We start from the raw sequence: 12,185 nt of genomic DNA on the forward strand, positions 1-12,185 counted from the left end.
TTGGCCATCGTTTCCGGTGGCCTTCCAACATTACAAGCCACTTCAGAGGGGGTAGTCTACGACCCATAGGGGAGATGATTAATACTAATCGAAGAAACCAAACCCAAACCAAACCCTCCACTGTATGAAGCAACAAACCAAACCCATGTTTGTACCAACAGATCCAGCCACAGAGAGAGAGAGAGAGAGAGAGAGAGAGAGAGAGAGAGAGAGAGAGAGAGAGAGAGAGAGAGAGAAAACCTTTTTCTTTAGCGTCGCCGGAAACAAAACCGGCTGGAGACGGACGCCGATGAAGGATGGCCGGTGGTGAGTGACCGATCGCCGAGAGAGAAGCAGCTGAGAGGGACCGGGACGACCGGCGGTGAGCTAGCGGGAGACAGGTTGAGAGAGGGCGGCGGTTTCGACGGAGGAGAACTCCGGTGAAGCGGCGCCTGCAAGGGGATGACCGGGCGAGCGAAGGAGGAGGCAGCACTTTACGGATACAGATCTGGCAGCGGATGACCGGACGACGGATCTGGCAGCAAATCCGCCCGAGGCAAAACGCCGGTGAAGGACGGTGGAGGGTCGCCAACCGCCGAGAGAAAAGCCGCTTTGAGGGATGGGGACGACCGGCACCGGAGCGAGCGGAGGAGAGAGAGAGAGGGAGCGAGAAGGCAGATCCGGGAGAGAGATTTCAGAGAGAGAGAGGGACTGGGCAGCTGACGCCAATGTGCGAAATGAAAATTTGAAACTCCCTCTATTCGGTTTTCTAGCAGCATGAACGAAAATAGAAAAAAAAAACAATAAAATATTACTGCCACGTTGGCGTGTTGTGAAAATGTTGTGAAGGAGAAGTGTATACATCATTTCTCAATAAAAATAAAAAGCTATCAGACACGTGAAGGGTACCAAATTGGACTGGGTGTAAAATATTTACACCTTGTTTATAGGTTTGCGTGATTACTAGCCCTTGGATTCGTATAAGGTGGATTAGTTATTATTTGAACCGTCCATATTTTAGGTACTCCATCCGAGTGCCCACATCCTATAACTCCGCATTTCCACGGAATACGTGTATGCATGTCTCTTCAACTTTTTCCACCCACGATGCATCATGGGAGAGGGGGGGACAGCAATGCTATCTTCAACATGCGCAAGAGTCCCTCGTCGAGCTTTCGTCCCCGGAAGAAATTAACAAAGTCGCCGGATGCCAATCCCAATCTTTCAAAAAAGACTTAGAGCGAAGGAGAGACAAGCAGGCTTGCAGCATCAGCCATGTTTTCGATCTTCTTTGCAAACCCGAAGGAAATGAAGGAAGATGAATATTGGAGCAAACGCAGAGCAAAAAGAGATTGCAATGGAAGAAAAAGCAGAGCAAAATGAGATAATTTTATATCAATCAAAATAGTGGTTTCCTGCCTCCCTCTGCTTTGTCCATTGAATGTGGGAGACCCCACACCACGTGATAATTGCAGTGCAAGCTATGGTTCGCCTTTAATTTACGCCAAATACAATATTTACGAAACACACCCATTATCCTTATCTCTCTCTCTTTCTCTTTCTCTCTCTTTTTTTTTTTTTTTTTTTTTAGGAATTATAATTTTATATCACATTTAAATACTTTTTTAAATCAAAACTGAAAAGAGTCAAAGCTAATTTTCAAACTCAATTTGTACTCGCTAACCTCTCATATCATTTTAACAGTAAGAAAATTACAATATAGCCTTTTAGAGCATCTCTAACAGTTTTGGTTAAAATAACTACTAAAAAAGTACCAATATCTACTTTAACTACTCATTTTTCTTAAAAATACTCCAACAATAATCTATATCCTACTCTTCATTTTATTAAAATATTATTTTTCAATCTTTTTTTATTGTTTTATTTTCTTTCTCTCTCTTCCGTTCCCTTCTGCATCCACTAGCAACGCCGCTATTCCCTGGAAGGAGTACGCCTACACCACTGGAGGTTGGGAGAGCAACTCTGACCCGCCACCACCAAGGCCTAGACTGTCCTACCTGAGGATCGATGGCCTCCACGTTTGCACCTATCGGGCCTTCCTTAAATCCCTCAACTTCTACCTCCACTTGCCCACCCACACCCAAGATCCAGAATCGGTGCGATCGATGGTGGCTTCTCGAGCAGCAGGTGTTGCTTCTTCTGGGCAACGAGAATGGCCCAGCGCACGTGGAGGCCGGTGGGCAGGGGGACGTAGACAACGTTGACATCTGGGTCGTCAAGGACGGCCTCGTTCGACGCCAGAGCTTTGGGAGGCTTGGTCGGACCTTGGAGTCGGTGCAGAGAGAGGAGACCAGTGCCTTTTCAGAGGAGCAGCGTCAGCGCAGAGAGAGAGGCGTCGGCGTCGGACCTCGTCTTCTCCGGTGGGCAAGAGAAAGCGAGGAGTGAGAGAAAGAGGGACGAGAAAAACAAACAAACAAACAAACAAAAACAAAAACAAAAAATAGTAGATATGTGAACAATGAATAGCCAATAATGTCTATTCACTGTTCATGAAGTTAGGAAAAAATGTTAGAATAGCTACTCTGCAGGAGGAAGAAAAAGAGCCAAAAATAGCCAAATTTAACTTTTTGGTTAAAATAGCATTCATGCTGGAGATGCTCTTAAACTATCAATTATTTTACGAATAACCTTATGAATTACTAATCCTTGAATTCCGACCCTCTAAACTATCAATACCTTCGAAAAAGACTCATTTTAGCAAAATATACCCATAATACCCATGTCACGTGTCATTTTTCAATTAAAAAAATAATAACAAAAAAAATTTTAAAAAAAAAACTTATTTTTTTTTAAAAATAAAAAATAAAAAATAAAGAAATTTGGTGTTCGGGGTGTTTGTAATTTTTTTTAAAAAAAAACTAATTTTTTTTTTTAGTTTTTTATATTAAATTTATTTTTTTAATTGAAAAATGATACGTGGCAAAGGTATTATGGGCATATTTCCCCAAAATAAGTATTTTTCAAACGTTTTGGTAGTTTGTGGGGCTAGAGTCCAATGGTTGGTAGTTCAGAGGGCTATCCGTAAAACGACTGGTAGTTTGTAGGGCTAAATTGTAATTTTCCCTTAATGTTATTTAAAGCATTTTTAGTAGCCTTACCAAAATAGCTTTTTGGTAAAAACACACAAAATCACTCCCAACAACATCTCTACTATAACCAAAAAATTTGGTGAGTGAACAATACTTACCAGCGATAGTGTATACTGTTCGCTCACCAAATCATTAAAAAAATATGAAAATTTGATCATTTCTCTCTCTTCGCTTTTTATTTTATTTCTTTCTTTCTCACATACAACTCTGTTTCGTTCTCCAATGTTTTAGGCTAAAAGTGTATTTTTTTTTTCTCTTAAACTACAATATTTTCACACTTTAGACATCAAGTGCCGTACAAATTTCTTGTTCATATATTCCAACAGGTTTTGTGGAATTGAAAAGGCATGTTTGGGTAGAATTTTATTTTTGATTATTTTTTAAAAACACGTTTGGGTAGGTTTTTTAAATTCAAATTCTACTCAAGTTCTATTAAACTTTTTTCAATTTTGTTTCTGGTTCATTAAACCATCCAAACATAATTTTAAAAAATAAATTTTCTTAGTATTCACAATTTTAAATATAGTAAAGAATAATATAATATAATACAAATTTTAAAAAAATATGATCATTAGAATAAGACAAATATTCAAAAATATGACCGTTAAAAAAAGACAAACATTAAAAAAAGATTAAATAGAGAGTGAATAAAGAAATCTAAAAAAATATTATTTAAATAGGATAGTGATAGTGAATAGTCAAAATTGTGAGGCTACTGAAGGTACATTAAAAAAGTAACTCACTAGAATAAAGAAAAATAGTTTTTACTGATGAACCATAGTTTTATAAAACTATATACCTAAATTAAAATTCACCTACCCTATTTTATTTCCCTTATTTTGTACCTTATGCTTTACCTAAGTGTACTGCATCTTTCTTGGTTGCTTATTTATTTATTTTTCTTTCCATAACTTGCATAGGCAAAAAAGTATGACAAGGCATCACCAACAACATTCTGTCATAGGGTTATGCTTTGTCACATGCCATCACTTTAAAGGCAGTGGAATAAGGACTGATATTCTAAAATGGAAAATGATTTGCGGGGGACGGGAAAAACCGTCTCCTAGCACTCACTTTTTATTAATTTTTGATTTCCCGTCTCCCAGCATCCATTTTTTATTAAAAAAGTGAGTTTTAATGGAAAATTTGTATCTAATGTGACATTAGAGACAACTTTTTGATCAAAACCCACTTTTTTAATAAAAAGTGGGTGCCTTTCCCGTTCCCTATGTATCACTGCTCTTCTAAAAAATTTTGTCCAAAGTGGAGGAAATTGTAGGGTCGATCTATGTGAGAGGGGCTTTCCTACACAAACTATTGGGAAATCCACCTTTCTCGACAGTGTCATTCATCGACCAATAATCACCCGAACAGTCCAAAGGCCAGATTTTTCAATGACCGGCAGGAAATAATGATCACGGGGACTGACAAAAGGACACGATTAGGTGACGGGATGCCAGGAAATCCGGGATTCACTAAACTTCCTCTGGAGGTCGGTCGTTTGTCGGTTCGGAATCTCCTATGCGTTTGTCACCGACAATGGGGCCCAGTTTGACGGAAAACCGTTCCGGAGTTGGTGTGTTGAGCTTGGCATCCGAAACCACTACTCTACCCCGACATACCCCAAGTCAAATGGGCAGGTGGAGGCAACCAACAAGACCTTGCTGGGAACACTAAAAAAGAAATTGGATCGGTGAAAGGGATTATGGGTTGAGTATGTTCCGGAAGTCTTATGGTCATATGGGACAATAGCAAAAACTCTGACCGGGGAAACCCCATTCTCATTGTCATATGGAACTGAGGCAGTCATACCGGTCGAGATAGGATCCCCGAGTTACAGAGTCTCACAGTATGATTCGAATTATAATGATGAGGGAATCAGCTTGCACCTCGATTTGTTGCAGGAACGGAGGGATGATGCGTAACCCCAGGAAATTTCGGGTTGGAGACTGGGTGCTCAGGAAGGTGAATTTGATGACCAGAGATTCCGCTGAAGAAAAGCTTAATGCCAAGTGGGAAGGACCATACCTAGTGGTTAAGTGTCATGAGAAAGGAGCGTATCGCTTGGAATCCCGAGAAGGCAGGCCGGTCCCAAGAGCATGGAATGCAAAGCATCTGAAGAAGTACTACATATAATTTCAGAATCTCCTTTTTGTAAGCTCATGCAGTTTGAATAGAATGGCTGAAGTTATGAAATGCTACACGTGAATTGCTTAAAAAATATATAAAAAAATTTTCTTATCCTCCTTCGGATAACGGGATAAGTTAAACCTTTTCGGTTATCCTCACTCGGATAAGGGGAGTAACTCGGCATAAATTTTTTTTCTTATCCTCTTTCGGATAAGGGGGTAAGTTAAACTTTTTCGGTTACCCTCACTCGAATAAGGGGGGTAAGTTAAACTTTTTCGGTTACCCTCAGTCGGATAAGGGGGGTAACTTGGCATAAAAATTTTTTCTATCCTCCTTCGGATAAGGGGGGTAAGTTAAACTTTTTCGGTTACCCTCACTCGGATAAGGGGGGTAACTCAGCATAAACCTTTTCTTATCCTCCTTCGGATAAGGGGGTAAGTTAAACTTTTTCGGTTACCCTCACTCGGATAAGGGGAGTAACTCGGCATAAATTTTTTTCTTATCCTCCTTCGGATAAGGGGGGTAAGTTAAAACTTTTTCGGTTACCCTCACTCGGATAAGGGGGGTAACTCGGCATAAACCTTTTCTTATCCTCCTTCAGATAAGGGGGGTAAAGGATAATCAATCATGCAATGGTTAATTCATATCATAGTCAGTGCTTACACTGTATTTATACAGAAAGGCCTAACATCCGACAAAAACTTGTAATATTCCTTGTTCTCAGTAAAAAAAACCTAAGGCATAAAGAAGTCTATTCGTCTTCGGGTTGGTCATCTTCTGGATGATCGTCTTCAGTACGTTCTCCATCGGATGCGTCCTCGGGATTTGGAGCATCTTTACTCCAGTCGAGAATGTCGGGAAAATATTCGATTCCGAGATCCAAGAGCTCCGAGAAACACAAACTCAAAAGTGACAGGAAGTTGGAACTCACATTCTCGAAAGATATCTTCAACCGATCGGGGCGAAGAACTAAAGCTCGAAAGTTCTCGAACCCGATGTGAAAACCAAAAGCCTAAGCTTTGGTCCGAAGCCAAGGAACAAAGGATAATTGCTCGAAAAGTCTCTTAACTTTAGCTTTATAGTGACGATACTTCCTCTGAATCCTTTGGTATCGGCCTTCTGCCTCCTCCAGCAGTTCAAGAGTTGACCCCCTCTCGGTGATAGCTTGATTTCTATCGACCTCAGCTAGATCCTTCTCGGACACGGCCTTCTCTAGAGCAAACGAAACTTTGTCTTTTTCAGCCGAGATCCGGTCCTTATCAATCAGGGCCTGCTCCTTTTCGACAAAAGCCGTGTCCCTTTCAGTGGCCAATTGATTCTTCTCAGCAACTAATGTTTCTTTGGCCAAGATCGCCGAATTGAGATCCGCCACAAGAGTTAACTTCTCGTCTCTCAAGGAACCCAGCTCAGCCGACATGCGCTCTACTTCTTGACGAGCTCTATCCGACTCGGCTGTTAACCGCACCCGTTCGGCGTTGGGCAGGCCTCCCTCGTTGCGGGTTCCAGAGAAGCGGGTTGGGATCTGACCTGAAGTAGTTTCAGGGACTCCAGCCCTAGTCTCAAGAGCTTGATACCTGTCCTTCAAGTCGAACAGCTCTTGGGTCAAGCGGGCAATGACTTCGTCTTGAGACACCACGGTATGCTCAAGCTCACTGATCTTAGGGCAGAGGACAGTCTCAATGTCAGGGTTCGCACGCATATGCTCCAGAAAATTGGGCCAGGCAGCGACAGATCGAAGGGAATCCTGAAACAGAGAAAACGATTGACAAATGAGAGGAGGAAAAGAAAGCAAGTACTAATAGAATGCAAAAGAAAGATACCGCAATTTGGGATTCGATGATGTCTTGGGCGAATTTGAAAGGTGTAGTTCTCTCGACATCCTCAAAAAGCCCGTCGGGGAGAACGGATGCTAAGGCTTCCAGAGGGTCACCAAGTAAGCGAACGCCTAGGAAGTTGGATGAGCAAGAGGCACCGGAAGGGGGGAATGAAGGGGGATGAAGGGATTTTTTTAGCATTTCTCCCCAAATATTGGTCCGTCCAACATATTTGGCCACCAATCACTTTTTTTATTTTTTATTGTCAAATTTCTTTCCTATCATCTTTGTCAATGAACATAAATTTTGACGTCATAAATACTGATCTTTTTTTTTTTTAAGAAAAAAAAAAGAAATTGATTTGAAGTTTGAACAGTTAAAACTCGAAGGCTTGATTTGAATTGTTGAATGCTTAAAGTTAAAAAGAAAAACTGTAAGAAGACATCACAAATTCTTCTATTTGTTTCCTTTGTCAAATAGCACTCGATGACTAGATGGAATAGAACAAAAAATAAAATAAAATTTTGGCCTAAATTACAAACCGCTTATCGTGGTATCAATATGAATTTAAAAATCATTGTGGTTGGCTTAATTTACAAATCGATCATTGGAGTCAAATTCCGTTAAAATTTTTGACAAATTCTGTTAAACGCTACGTAAGCTCCACATCAGTATTAATAAGATGGGGACACTGCGTCAATCGTAATAAAAAAAAATTATAAATATACTAAAAAATAATTAAATAAACTTATTTTTTAAAAAATTAAAATTATTTTTTTTTAAAAAAAAAAAAAAAAGTAGACAAAACAGACAAAAAAAAAAAAAAAAGAGCAAAAGGGTGGCTGCCCAGCCAAGGGATCGATTTGTAAATTAAGCCAACTACAATGATTTCTGAATTCATGTTGATACTACATGAAGTGATTTGTAATTTAGGCCAACCATAAGGACCAATGGTGCAATTATTTCTAAAATTTCACATGATGACTGGTGTTAACTCGAAGTAGTTAAGGAATTCTCACCATATATATATATATTTTGGTAAGTCTCAACAGATTTTTATTTGTTATATTACCGCTTATCTTAAAAGTTTGAACTGATAAAAATAGATAAATATAATTATTTAATTAACACTTTAATATTTTCTTCACGTGTGGACTCAAACTTACTTTTAATATGTAAGATTCAACTCGTAAAATATTTAATTAAGATGAGAAACGTGAGAAATTGGTTAACATAATCTAATGGCAATCTTTTTCATGCTACCACCAAATGTCTCTCGTCTTCTATCTCCTTCGGTGAAGCCCGTGCTGTGTTTGTATTTCCAGATTGGATTGTTGTTTTTGTTTTTTTGTTTTTTTTTTACTTTATTTGTAGTGCACTTTATTGTGCTTTTTCTGTAGTTATATGGGTCGTTTTTAACTTTGGGTTTAGAAGCATTTCGACGACGGGTCTTTCATTCTCTCTTTCTTTCGAATAAAAAATTACAAGATTGGAGATCCACCCCCTAAACCTTTTTTTAATTGGCTTAAAACAAATAAAAAAATAGAAAACTTGATAATAGTATATGGTTTAAGCCTCTATTAATTAGAGCACTCACAGTTAGTTATGTAAAACTTATTTTTGACTAGAATAGATGATAAAAGTGATAAAAAAAAAAAAGATTTCATCAGCTTATGTATTCAAATTCTAAACTAGAATTTTGATAGATTGATGATCAGTGCAACTCCATCCTTATTTTAAGTTTAATTCGTTGGAAAGAATAAACGAAGATAAATAAAAAAAAATAAAAAAAATATTTTAATAATATAGAATTAAAAATACATAATCAGATGTGTATTGCATTTTTAAATTAAATAGATTTTGGTCGGCTCTAAATAAATACTACCGTGTCACTTGTCAATTTCACCAATAAGGAAAAAAAAAAACCTCTTAAGTCGTGCGGTGCCAACTTTGCTTGTCCCTTTCATACAAGAAATGAAGCAATGCGTACGCCGACAGTCACTTTCACTTTCACAAATCAAAGTTAAAGTAGGCGCAGATTCTAAATAAAATGAATAAAAAAAAAAAAATCAGTCCAGTTTTAAAAAGAGTAACTCTATTATTATTATTTTTTTATTTTTTATTTTTAAAATTATCATTTAATTAAAATTTAATAATATTAATCATAAGTTCAATAGTAATTTTAAAAACTACATTATTATTAAAACTAGCTCGTAACCCGTGCTATACGCGGTTTCTTCCTTATAATTCAGTTTCATAAAATAATAAAAAAAAAAAAGGGAAGAAGAGAAGCATAGAAAATATAGATAAAAAATGAAAACTGAAAAACACTAATATAATATAATAGGGACAAAAATTTCTTATAAACTGGTTTATACAGGGACGGAGCCAGAAGTTCTTATGGGCAGGGGCCAATGGCCCAAAAAAAATTTTGGTAGGGGCCAAATAAACTAAATTTTTATTTTTATCTTATATTTTTAAAATTTTTAGAAAAAAAAAAAAGAATTTCTACCTAATAAATTTTATTTTTTTTTGTTAGGAAATTGTGGGGAGGGGGGGCCCCCTCCCTCCGTCCCTGGGTTTATAGGAAATTTTCTACAACTCACATTTAAAAAAGACATATATCCTTTAAACATGTGAGAAGCACATGTTTTTTTATTAATGCTATTAAAAAAGCATTTACGAAGTACATGCTATTTAAATAATATATGCTTCTTACATTTCAAATGACACATGTCAATCTTATATGTGGATTGTAAGAAATTTCCTACAAACCAGTTTGTAGGAAATTTCTGTCCATATAATAGGGTTATCTTTTTTGTATTACACAAAGTAATAAAAAAACTACTCAATAAACATAATACGCTAAAAAATCATCAAACCCCGTACAAAAAACAACCATAGGAAACTCTCTCACCATCATTTTCTTGAATTTAGTGTAAAATTTACAAAAGATAAAATAAGTAATTTGAATGAAAAATAATATATTAATTACATAAAAAATAAAGAAAAAAAGAAGAAGAGAGGAAATGAAATAAGATAATCATAGAAAATATAGACAAAAAATAAAAAATAAAAAATACTTATAGAATAAATTAGAGTTTTCTTTTCCATATACTTTTCTGGTTCATATGAAATATTGAAAATCAATATTGTCTATCAATTAAGCACGTTAACAATGTGCATTATACAGGGAAAAAAAAATCAGTGAACAATGTAAATTAAAAAATCGTCATACCTCGTACTCAAAACAATAATTAATGTAAACTCTCTCTCTCCATGGTTTCCTTAAATTCAATGTAAAATTTAGAAAATGAAAAAGAAAAAAGCAATTTGAACATAAAAATAATATAAATTAGGAAATAGGGACAAAACAAAAATGTAAAGAAAGAACAAAATCATAGAAAATAAAGTAAAAAAAAAATGATAACCACTAATATAATAGAAAATAACTATTTTTTTATATACTTTTTCCAGTTCCAAAGAAATTTGTAGGTATAGGAAGAAACTACGGTCAGATAGATATTTTTTAATTCGACCATCATTCTTATATATAGCGTAAAAGAAACTACTTTTTCAACAAAAATAATAAAAAAAAATATAAATTATCAATGCAAAAATAAGGATAGAAAATCAAATCAGAAAAACAGAAGCACATAAAATAAATACAAACATATTATTTACAATTCTATTGAACACAACTCCGACAAACTTGAAAGACAAACTAAAAAAAAAAAGGGTATAGCAGTATTACAAACAAAAAGGTTCCAACAATAGCAAAAATTTCGCTCTCTTTGCTTTGAGCACCACTCTCCGGTAATGTAAACAACATTGCAGTTTTGCATAGCCACAAACCATTACTTCTCCATATATTTATTTGAGAAAGCGAGAGATATTGGAGTGACTTTTGACATTTCCCAAAGAAAAAAAAACTGACATTTGACTCTTTGAGGTTTAGTTTGTAACGGACATTTAGTGGGAGGGGAAGCAGTGTTAGAATAAAAGATTTTACTTAAAGGAAGAGAGAGAGGTAGAAATAAGTGAGAATTTAATGACAACAAAATTAAATGTTTCTATTCATTTTCTATTCAATGGAAGAGATTTGATTAAGAATACGTTTTTATTCATTTTTTATTCAATATAAAATAGTTAATTAGTCATATTAAATGCACCATTTATTTTACTTGAAATACACAGACCGGTTTAGTTTTACTTAAATTACCAGTTTTTTACTCAAATGGCCGGTTCAATATTTAAAACTATGGATTCATGCCACGTGTCCTAATTCTAGGCCAACTCTAAGTTAGAACTCGGCTTTTATAAATATATGATATGATATGTTTCAATAAAAATAAAATCCATATAATTTTGAACATTAAAAAAAAAACATTTCAAATTTAATGCTTAATTAACTCTTTAGTGTTTTAAAAGCATTTATATTCCTTTCGAGCACAACAATCAAATAAAATTTTGCATTTTTTGACTTTCAAAAGCAAAATAACACTTACAAAAAATAAGTGAAAATCGTAAAAATCACATAAAAGAAAAACAAATATCCCATAAAACATTTAAATCAATTAATACATAAGACCCTTATTTTTAGTTTAATTCATATAAATTAAAACATGTTAAAATATTTATTCACATAGGTGTAGTTTAGAATGAAAATAAGTATGAAGAAGAAAAATAGCAAGAAGAAAACCACGATTTTGATTATCAAAATATAAAATAGAAAATTAGTAGGAATTTTTTTTTTTATGTTGATGTGATACCTATTATATTTCAATCCTATATAATTCTGAACATTCGAAAAAGCAAATGAACAAAAAAAATCTCATAAACATTCAAATGAAGAATTGTTCAATCACAAATTTCACAAACAAAATGGAAACATATTTAGATTTCAACCAAAAATATAAAAATACCAAAGAATCATACTTATATCATTAATTTAGAGAGAGAGGCTACTTGTATCATTAATAGAGAGAGAGAGAGAGATTAAATAGACCGGTTATATTTTGATTTCAACAAAAAATATAAAAATACCAAAGAATCATACTTACATCATTAATTGAGAGAGAAATGAGCTACTTGTATCATTAATAGAGAGAGAGAGAGAGATTAAATAGACCGGTTCAATTTTATTTAAAAT

This window comes from Alnus glutinosa, chromosome 10 (assembly GCF_958979055.1).
Source record: "Alnus glutinosa chromosome 10, dhAlnGlut1.1, whole genome shotgun sequence".
Lineage (NCBI taxonomy): Eukaryota > Viridiplantae > Streptophyta > Magnoliopsida > Fagales > Betulaceae > Alnus > Alnus glutinosa.